The sequence below is a fragment of the Callospermophilus lateralis genome, chromosome 9 (genome assembly GCF_048772815.1).
Source record: "Callospermophilus lateralis isolate mCalLat2 chromosome 9, mCalLat2.hap1, whole genome shotgun sequence".
In the NCBI taxonomy this organism is placed as follows: Eukaryota; Metazoa; Chordata; class Mammalia; order Rodentia; family Sciuridae; genus Callospermophilus; species Callospermophilus lateralis.
Genome location: NC_135313.1, coordinates 71,481,744 through 71,493,368, shown reverse-complemented (window position 1 = coordinate 71,493,368; position 11,625 = coordinate 71,481,744). Strand labels below are relative to the sequence as shown.

Below are 11,625 nucleotides of genomic sequence, written 5' to 3'. Positions count from 1 at the left end.
TGAAACGACATTTACTCAGTCATACTAGTAAAGTAACCATAATTCTTTTCATTAATTGCTTTTATCTCAATTAACATTGCTCTTTGAACTGTAGGAGCACCAACAGAATAACATTAATTTGAATCCCTCCAGAGCCTCTGGGATTACAGGTGTGCCACTTTAACTTCTAACTCAACTGTGTGCTCACACCACTGCAGTAGCAGAGTGTTGCCAATTGAAGGAAGGACTGTGGGTGGGACAGTTGTTCTCATAAGGTTTCTTTGGAATAGTGCCCTAAACTTGAAGGATAATTTTTCTGCCTGTAACATCAGGGAACTGCTTGTCTAATTATTATCTCAAATAAGAAGACGAACTAAACAGTCTAAGAAGGACTCAGGAAACATATTGGGGACACTACATAATGGTTTATGTTGGGCTCTCCTATTTTTTATTTTGCTTTCAGGCACTCTACTGCTCATTTTGGGAATCTTTGCTCATTTCTTTTATTAGAAGGTTATCATTTTATAATATACTTTGAACACACTTTTAGGTAGCTAAAATTGGATTTCAATAGTTTTGAGAACCCTGTTGCCTAGTAAAAAATGGGGAAAAGTGGGACTAGGGACGAGAAATAGTTATTTTTAAGTTATTAGCAAATTCTCATTTTTCTAGGGGTAAAATTTTGAATTCACTTGTTTTATTGCATCATTAGCTCTTTGATGCCTTTTAAACTGGTGTATTATAATTATACAAAACAGTGGGGTTTGTTGTTGTATATTCATACATGCACACAGTAGAACAATATAATTTGGTCAACATTTTTCTCCAGTTCTCCCCTCCCTCCTCTCTCCTCCTGATCCTCTTCCTTGACTGAATTTACTTTTTAATTGGTACTGGGGATTTAACCCAGACACGCTTTACTGAGCCACATCCCCAGCCCTTTTTGTTTTTTATTTTTTACTTTGAGACAGGGTCTCATTAAGTTGCTTAGGGCCTCACTAAGTTGTGGAGGCAGGTCTTGAACTTCAATCCTCCTGTCTCAGCCTCCAGAGCCTCTGGGATTACAGGTGTACCACAGGTGTACTATTGACAAGTCCACAAGTACCTGGCTCTACTGGCTTTTCTTTTAAGAATAGCTTGCTCCTTTACTTCCTCTCCTTGATTCACAGACCTATGTATTTGATTATAGGGAAGATACCACATATAATGGTCTCTAATTCAAAGTATACACTGCACCCTGTAAGAGACAATTCCAACTTTCCCATAGTGGTTTCCCAGTTGACACAGTAACTGAGTTTTTAGTAAGCCATTCTAGCTTTGAAATAACCCAGCCATTTCAGAGAGATAGGTTATGTGCACGACATAATTTATGGGCATTTCTCCCACTGCTGAAGTAACCTAGGGAAGATTCCTTTTATAAAGGAGTGCCCATTGCCCTTAAGTCTCACCATGATCACCCCTTTTACAAGTGGACCCTTGGATAGGGTCAACTCTCAGCAAGTTCCAGGTGCATAATATACACTATGCTCTAGGAAGAAATAACTTGCCTAATATCAAAGCCTTGATAATAATATTCAGCAATAGAAACCTGGGGAGCTCTCCAAGGATATTTGTCCAAAAAGGATATAACATTAGTTTTGGCTTAATTCATTGATATGGGTAGACTTCCTGGAGAATCTGTATTTAATGTGTAAGTTCCATGCTAATTAACACTTCACTAAAACCTGGATTCAAGGGTGGCTTATAATCCATGAGGATGGTATGCCAGAGCTTTTCTGATATGATGTGGAGAAGGAAATCCACAGAAAATCCACAAGAAGTTCACAGGCATAACAATGTTGGACTGGGTTTATCAAGTGTAACCTAATGCCCATCTTGCTACCTACCATTCCACTAGAAGGCCCAGAAGAATTTTCTTAGCTGAGATATTGACAAGTCCACTAGCGAAGGGAACACCTGCATCCTTGAAATGCTTCATGATTGCTCTTTGAAGTCCACATGTGATTGTCAGGGTGCTGCCCATGCAGATGGGCTCCCTGGTTGGATTATAAAGTATCTTGGTGTAGTTAGATATTGTGTTTTATTAGAGTATTGAGTTTCTTTCAACTGCATATTGATTTCTTCAACAAATTTGAACTTTTAGCCATTATTTCCTCAGACTTTTTCTTTTTGCAGCAATTATTCTTTTGCAGCAATTTATTATTTTGATAAAAGGTCTTCCCAAGTTGCCTAGGCTGGTCTTGAACTTGTGATCCTCCTGCCTCAGCCTCCTGAGTAGTTGGTATTACAGATGTGTGTTAATCTTCCCAATTTTTTTTTTTTTTGGTAGGGAAATCTGCAGGTCTATTTTATTTCCACTAGAAAAATATTATAATCTATATAAAATTTTGGTTCACTTTTTTCTCCTTTGCCTCTACAATTCAAGATTGAACATTTACTCAAGTAAAAGCAGAATCACATATGGAACTAAATATTCACATCATGAAATTAATAGGATTTAATTGAATCAGGTTTGCTTTTCCGTATTTTTCAGGAACGATAACTCCTTTTTCTTACATGTTATTTTCCCTGTACTTTCATTTGTTTGAGTGATGATCTAATGAATGTCTCTTCTCTCACATTCAGCAATGAGTGTACATAAGTGTAATTTGCAGGATCAGTAACTAGATTCATTATCTAATATTTATGTCAGATCCCTTTCTGCTATGGTGTTCCCACAGTAACCTCAGATATTTTAGTCACATGTACACTTTCCAATGTCAATTGTAAAAATCAAGATGTTAATTTAAAGAAACGATGAGAACAGCACTGTGCCCACTTGTAGTCATGCTGTTGTGAGAGGACCTCGGACAGTTACTGCTTCAATCTCAGCACCCTCCTTTGGGTAAAGCAGCAGCATGGTAAGCAGCCCTAGCAGGAAAATTACTCTCGAAATACTGTTTGTAGATCCCACTGACAGTATTGAAATCATTTATGTTAGTCAGCAAAATAGTGGCTTTGACCACATTAGTGAACTCACAGACTGCAGCTTTCAGAATTTTACCTATCTTTGTAAGAACTCCTTTAGTTTTTGCTGCTACTTCTCCTGGCACAAGATGTTCTGCTTGAAGAGTCGATGCCTGTCTGTTCAGAGATGTAAATGATCCTGTTGACTAATACTGTTTGACTATAGGGACCAGTGGACCCTGGGGCTTTTGTGATGCTGAAAACCTTTTTGATCAGGTAAGACATGGCTAGACCTTTCTGGAGAGGCCAGTTGCTGGTGGTCTCTCTGGGTATTATGCTCAACTATTTTTTTAAAAAGATTTTTTCTCTCCTCTCTTCTCCTTCTTCTTCTTGGGCCCTACATCTACATGAATAGTAGGCTGTTTGAGGTTGTTCTGAAGCTCACTGTTTGTTTTTTTGTGAGTTCTTTTTCTCTGTTTCATTTTGAAAAGTTTCTATTGATGTGTCTTCAAATTCACTAATGCTTTCTCCACAATGTCTAATCTAAAGTTAATCCCATTTAGTGTATTTTTCATCTCATGTACCATGTTGCACTTTTCATCCTTAGATGTTTGATTCGAATCTTTTTTATATCACCATCTATGTCTTTCCCTACCATACTAATGATTTCTTCTACTTTCAACACATGGACTATAATTATAATACATGTTTTAATGATCATGATTCTATTATCTGTGTCATTATGAGTCAATTTTAGTTGATTTTCTTCATCTTTTTAGGTTATATTTTTGTATGTCTGATAATTTTTTTTTGAATGCCAATAGTTGTGAACTTTACATTTTTAGGTGCTGCATATGCTTTAATTTCTTTGCATGTACTTAATATTTGTTCTAGAATATAGTTAATTTCCTTGGAAACATTTGATTGTTTCAAGCCCTGTTTTAAGTTTTGTTATGCAGGTTAACAAAGTCTAGGTCTGATTTTTTTTCCCCTATTACTAACATACTATATTTCTGAGTACTCTCCTGGTTCCCCTGTATTACTACAAGGTTTTTCCATACCAGTTGGTGGGTTCACCAAATATTTCTGAATCTCTGTGAGCTCCGAAGATTGTCCCACCCACTCCTTTTGAGTGGTTGAATAGAAAAATAACAAACTCATTTTCTCCTGTATTCTCACATCACTTATGGTATCTGATACCAAGGCAAGCAGTTAGTTCTGTAGTGGACACTTACTGGATGCCTTCCAATTCGATCTTGAAAACATCTACATGAGATAGTGTCAGATCCCTCAGGTTGAGGGTTCATTCTCACAGGACTTCTCCCCACTTTCACATCAACCACAAACTCCAGATTGCTTCACCTGTGCTTCTGAAGGACTGGCTATAATTCAGGGTTCTCACAACCCCCACCTTGGATTCAATTAATTTGCTAAAGAAGCTCATAAATCTCAGAAAAACACACCTACCAGTTTATTGTAAAAGATACTGCAAAGCATACAAGTAAAGAAATGCTAGGCCAAGCGATATAGAGAGAGGCAAGGGGTTCCCATGCCCTCTCTGGGTGTCCTTACCCTCTAGGAACCTCCATGTGTCCAGCAATCCAGAATCTCTGAACACTGTTCTTTTGGACTTTCATGGAAGTTTCATCACACAGGTATGAGTGACTACACCACTGATCATTGGTGATCCATTCAACCTTCAGCCACTCTCATCTTCCCAGAGGTTGGGGGGGGGGCGGTGGGTTAGAGCCAAAAGCCCCAATTCACTAATTCAGCCTTGGTCTTGACCAGTCCCTATCCTGAAGTTACCTGGGAGATGCCAGTCATTAGTCAATTACCACTTATCACTTTGAAGATTCCAAAAGACAAGAATGAAAACCAAATAAATTTATATTTCACAATATCACAGTGATTCTTTTCCCAGCCTTGGCTAGTTTTTTTTTTTTTTTTCCCCCTACGCATGTGCTGACCACTGCTCAGCTGTACTGTAAGTAAGCCTCAATATACTTACAGGATTTAAAAAATTAAAAGTGACAGAAACCCAACTTAAATTAGATTAAGTTTTTTTTTTTTTTTTTAAGGTATTTGTTGACTCACAAGATTAAAATCCTAGGACAGAACTGACTTCAGAGGTAGTGGAAGCAGGAGCAAATGAGGTCATCTCTCTTGTTCCTTTTCCATCTATCTCTTGTCTCTGTCTTTCTCTGGTTGATATTGTGTGAGTTGTTACAGAAGATGGCTTCTTCCAAGCAGAGGGTAAGGTGGCCCCAACTAGTGGTGGCTCACATAACCATCCTTCCAGTTCTTTCCTTATGTCCATTTTGAATCTCAAGAGGGACTCATTGGTGTCTTTGGGTGACGACATGTCCCTCTCTGAACTAAACATTGTGTGTGGGATAGGGGGAGTGCTGATGTGCAAGGCCAGGACTACCCCTACTTAAAATATTCAAATGAATTCCTTGCAGGAGAGAACAGTCTTATCACTGGAAGATGTTAAGGGAGGAATGTTGGGGAGGAAAAACAGCAATAATCAACACATCCAGCTTCTTTATCTGTATGTTGGTTAAATAATCTAAAATGTGATAACATTGTAGGTGTCTGGAATATAATAAGCATAGCAAGTGTTATGGTATTAGCAATCATCCAACCTTAGTACTTCCAGTTGTCAGTAAATTCTTCCACTTCTCTGTATCACTTACACTCAGTAAAGAACTTTCTCTTGTGTCTGTGCCAAGAATTGCTTGAATTCCTACCTGTGGGCCTCAGTTTCTAGGTAACTGGGTTCCTGATCGTTCACCATTGCAATTTCTCAAATATACCTGCTTCTGCTTTGCCTAAGCAGAGATCTTATGTAAGCATCAAATTAGCCACAGGAAACAGATGGTCCACTTGAATTGGGGATTTGAAGAGAGTTTAATAAAGGGATTATTTATAAAGGTGTTGTCAGGTTAGAGGGAAATCACAAGGGAGAGTGCAATACCCTGAGTTGTTGAAAGAGTACTGTTGTTGCACAAGGTTTGATGGGACAAAGGACAGAATGGTGACTGGAGTTGGAAAGAGAGGGATACCTGGAAGAAACTGAGAAATCCTGTTTACCTGTATTACCCCACAGAGAAGGACATAGTGGGTAAATACCCTGGCCTCCTAACCTCATCACCCTACCTTCTTCCTGATCTCTAGTTCTCCCCATTGGTTGAATTCAGTGGGAAGCCACAGGCCCAAGGAGCCTGTTGAACAACCCAAAAGTCTGCCCCTTTTCTGGGGCACAGAGAAAGTTGAGAAAGAGAAAAGTCTAAAACAAATGGGAAGCATTCAGCACCCTGAACTGAGTTTAGATGCTTTTTCCCAGAGTAAAACAACTTATTCTTGTCTGTCCAGAATTTCCCTGCTGATGTGGGGAACTCGGAATTTCTACAGCCTGGAAGGGAAAAGATCGCTGCCAGTGTCTATTATTTAATGAAGCAAAATGCTGGTTGTGGGTGCCTGGGAATTTGCAACCTCGTAACAGGAGGTCTTGTTCTTTAGTTGTGTCTCTTGAGTGGATCCTAAATCAAACCATTTCTTGAAGGGGACAGCTTTACTACTGGACAACTGGAAAGAATTAGCACCGAGAAAGGAGAGCTTGTTACCTTATGTGGTCAGGGGAGGAGGCAACTTGGCTGATTTGGAAGACTGGTCTGTCGACATGTTCCACAGATACCGAGTTCACCTCATGTTCAAAATGTTTAGGATGGAAGCCAAGGATGGAGAGCAGGGGGGAGTGAAAAATGCATAGTAATGAAGAGGGGACTCGGTGAGGTGAACACAGATTGGTGGAAAGTATAGACAGATAAGAGAGGAGACAAGGGTGGAGGTGCCTGGTGGCAAAGTGGAAAGTGAGAAGTGCTAGAGAAAAACTTTCAACCTGGGAGCCACAGGCAATCCTGTGGTGGAGAGAAAGAACAGACTTTAGTTCAGCTTTGGCAGTGGCAGATGAACAGGGTCCAAGCAGCTGCTGATTAATACAGTTATAGGAGAATGCAGGCCTGGCTGGGATATCGGCTCTTTGTTTTGAATCCTGATTTTTTTTTTTTTTTTCCCCTGAAACACCTTGGAAGCCACTTAGCCAAAGCAAGTGAGGAAAAGAGAAAGCCAGGCTGACTGGCAGGCCTGCAGAGCAGGGGACTATGCTGAGCCACTAGATGGGTGATTTCAGACCAGCACCTCAGGCAGTGATCCCAGTGGAGGCCTGCGTATTTTGGATATATTACTTAATATTTCAAAAGGAAAATCACAACCCAAGTGGCCCTGGCTTTAGCGCATGCTTATCTTCACCCGCCTTTGTCTTTCAGAGATCAACGCTCTGCCGCTGTGTTGCTATTGTAAGGATGGAAAAAATAGAACCATTTTAATGTTGTGCTGTTTGCCTTTCCCGACAGTTAAGGAGCAGCCCATTATTAGCTGGCAACACTGTTGTGACATCAGTGGTGACTTTGCTACTTGGGATTCAGCTCATGAAATAGCTGCCTCCCTGGTGCATTTTTTTTTCTTTTTCCTTTTTTTTTTCTTTCCATCTCTAAGTTTCATTCTGAGACATATAATTGGCTAAAGGGCTATCTATGCTTTTGGTCTAACTGCTGGTCCTTTTAAGAATGGGCTGATAGAGCTACTAACATGTTAAGTTTGATGTAGTTCAAGATTCTGGAGTCCTAGGAGACACTTTCTTATGGTAGTCCCTGAATGACAAGTGAGCTGTCTTTGCTGGAGATGGGCAGGGAGTGGTAGGGAGTTATTTCCCATGGTTGTCAGGAGCTCCTGGCATGGGGGAAGGAGACCCTCTGAGCTGGTCTGGGGCACCAGAGTCTGAACAGGGAGACCAACAGGTCTGATATGGAGAGCTGGAGACTAGAAGGTGGGGAAGGACAATCTGCCAGGATGAGGACAGTAGAGGCAACAGGAAATATATTATATACAATAAGTAAAAATATCTAGGATAATCAGAGCCAGGCTTCTCATTATTATTGGTGATGAAAAAAATATATGTAAAATGAGAAAAAATGCAAACTTAGTGGCATAGGAATTGAACTGCAGATATTTATGAAGTCTTATATCTTTCAATATGTGGAGTTGGAATAAATATAGATGTGAAATAACACACTTGGGGCTAGGGCTGGGGCTCAGTGGTAGAACACTTGCCTAGGATGTGTGAGACACTGGGTTTGATTCTCAGCACTACATATAAATAAATAAAATAAAGGCCTATTACCAACTAAAAAAAATTTAAAAATATACACACTTATGTGCATGTGTATGTATCTTTTGTGTGTGTGTGTGTGTGTGTGTGTGTGTGTGTATGTGGTATTGGGGATTGAATCCAGAGGGTCTCTACCACTGAGTCAAACCTAAGTGTCCAGGACTGATCTTGAACTTGAGATCATCCTACTTCAGCATCCAAAGTCTCTGTGATTAAAAGTGTGTGTCACTATACTCAGTGTGTGTATATGCTTTGTGATCTAAGTTACAGATTGATTCAAAATTTTAAAAAAATTAATATGAGGGTAATGCTATTATTGAAATGAGGACATAGCACTGATAACATAGTGTTAAAAAATTAAATGAGGTCATTCATGCAGCAGGTATAATATAATGCCTGGCACAGTAAGCTCTCAATAATGATTATTATTACCCTTTGGAAGAAGAGCCTAACACGAACACCATACTGCATCTTGTTGTTATTGTTTTCACTAAAAATATATTTTGGAGATCTTCTCATAATGGTGCATACTTTGCTTTTTAAAATTAATAAATCTAGCTGTGTTCTTTACTATATTACTTTTATAATTAGAAAAAGAAAAGAACCCCAATAATTGTAGGGAGATAATCTGCGTTAGTATGTCATCTGCCGATGACTCATAATTTAATTAATTCTTGTTGCTAATGGAAACCTCTGGTTGAATAAGGCATGGTTGTATTTTAATAGCAGCACTTTGGTGGAGAGAATAAGAAACTATAACCAACACCAAATCTATGGACCTAGGGATATTCACACTAATTTTTCCTACTTTTATAAAGCTCTGTATTAAAATACTAACTAAGGGAAGCAGCTGTTAAACTTCATTTCTTCCTTTTATCAAAAATCCCTATTTAAGGTCTGCTGTGACCAGACGCTACTCACTGTGGTAGGGAGGCAGTCGTGAGCAAAACAGCCCTGCCCTCCTGGAGCTCCCTAATCCTAGCGGTGGGGGCACAGGAAATAAACATCACAGCTATTCCTTTTCATCATGAAGAAGCGTAATGTGGTAATTTTTTGGTTGGTGCCTTATTAGTCATTTGACTTTTAGTAACCTTTTGAGCTTTGGTTTCCATACATCGAAAATAGAGATCATAATAAATATCATATGAGGTTGTTGTAATCAAATATGTAAAGTGACTGGCATAAAGCCAACCCCTTAGCAGGTACTTGCTAAATAGAAGCCACTATTATATGTAAATTGTACAGCTTTGGTTTCTTGTTTTTAAGACTATGATACAAAGGGTTGCATTGATTTCTAGTGAAGTTGCTTTCTTCCCTAGATTGGGTGTGTCAGTGGGCACCCTATACCTTATCATCCTGGGCTGAGACCATTAGGCACTTTGTCTTTACTGTCCTTTTATCATCTCCCATCGATAGGAATAGGAAGTCCATCCTTCTCCTGGGTTCCCTTCTAGAAGGAACCCCAAGAAATCTGTCATGATCTCTTGTCACCTACCTTGCATCTCACACTTTGAATGGTGTCTCTGCACTGTCCTGTAATTGAGTTTTTCAAGCAGCTTTTCCCAGAGCCCAGGGCTTTCACTGAGCTCTCCAAAGCTCACACGTCCAGACCATGCTAAATATTTCAGTTTTTATCCAGAGAACACTGGATATGGAAAGGTTTTTTTGTACCGGGGATTGAACTCAGGGGCACTCGACCACTGAGTCACATCCCCAGCCCTATTTTGATTTTTACTTAGAGATAGGGTCTCACTGAGTTGCTTAGTGCCTTTCTTTGCCGAGGCTGGCTTTGAACTTTCCGATTCTCCTGCCTTAGGCTCCCGAGCCGCTGGGATTACAGGCATGTGCCACTTCACCCTTCCAATAGAAAGGTTTTAATACGGAGAACTATTTGACTTCCTTTATATTGTAAATGGAATCCTCAGGTTGTTCTGTAAAAATGGGGTAGAAGGGTCAAAAGAGAAAGCTGGAAGATGGGAAGGGTCCAGCGGTTACCTTGAGGGCAATAGCAGAAGCTGGATCAGTATGGTAGAGAGGAGAAGGAAACAAGCTTGAGTTCTAGTCTGTTTGGAGCCAGAATTGACAGAACTTGTTGGTGAATTCAGTGGAAGAGTAAGAAGGAGTAGGGAAGTTTTCAATTGGAACATTTGGGTGGATTTATATGGCTGTACCATTTACTAAAAATGGGAAAGATGGTGATATTAAAACTCTACTAAGTGCTACAAGATTCAAGTTGAGTGTTTGACTCTACAGGGACCAGTGGGTACTTTGGGGTTTATATATAACCCTAACCAAACTTCAGGGTCCCAGCTCAGTCTCTGAAGGTCTGTGCATGGCCAAGACCACTTCAAACTCCACTCACAGAGCTTCTAGTCCTCTGCAAACCTTACTCCCTTGCCCAACCCATCAGTCTTCTTAGACCACAGAAGTTTCTTTCCTTCTCTAGACATGCTCATCTTCCACCTCAGTGTGATTGAGAATGGAAAAAGCATCCTTCCTGCAGAGAATGGCCTCTATCACATGTCCTGTAAAATCAATTACCACCCCTGTCCCCGGAAAAAAAAAACACAAAAAAACTCCAAGTATACTTCCCAAAGTCTTCAATCATAAAGTATGGAGAGTTCAGTTTACAAACAACCATTTATCATTCCTCTGAAAAAAGTTTTCTTGAATTCTTCAAGAGCACAGACTGGTTAAAAAGTCTATGATCTCATTAAGAAGCGAGTACTTCAACATACTTAATACCTTGAAGAATGGAGCATCCACACTCAGAGGTATGGAAATTTTACTATATTTCCCAAGAACAAAAACCTAAGTTTCTATAAACAAAGGGTCATTCACCCGAATAAAAAATAAGAACAACTTCGAAGAATTGGTCATTGGGCAAGCAAGCCAACAATCTACAGTGGATAGAATAAGCTCCTGTTCCCACTCTCACTCCAAAAGTCTGCTGTCAGGTAACTGAGTCTTCTTCTGAAGTGACACCAGGTTTGCTGTCCAGCACAACTCCTAGAAATGACTGGATCCAGAGCAACATATCCTAAGACAAGAGGGGGGATAGGCAGACATTCCTGGGAAACAGGTTGAAGTACACAGGATCTTAGTGTACAAAAAGCCATCGCTCAGTCAACGTGTAGAAAAGAGATTCCTCACCTTCACAGTTCTCTTAGCCCTGCTTCTTTCATCTCCCTGACTTTGACATCTGTGAAGCACCCTTGTTTCCCTCTCTGAAGCTGTTGCTTCAGAGTAGGAATAATAGTGAGTAGGAATAACAGCTCATAGCCTTTGTTAATTCCTTTCTGTGAAGCAGCGGACAATATGTTAAGCACCCTACATGCACGCTCTCATAGACTTGGGATAATTTGGCCAGGTGGTAAAGTCACTGTACTCATTTTACACAGCAAAACATCCAAGTGTGGGAGATCTTGAAGCCCTTTGCTTCAGGCGACCTATTCGGTGTCCGAGTC

The 11,625-nt window shown here is 40.0% G+C and overlaps 1 pseudogene; it reads right to left on the bottom strand.

Annotated features, from left to right (window-relative positions):
- Positions 1-2,803: 2,803 nt before the first annotated feature.
- Positions 2,804-3,210, bottom strand: LOC143407601 (2-iminobutanoate/2-iminopropanoate deaminase pseudogene; annotated as a pseudogene).
- Between the last annotated feature and the right edge of the window lie 8,415 nt (positions 3,211-11,625).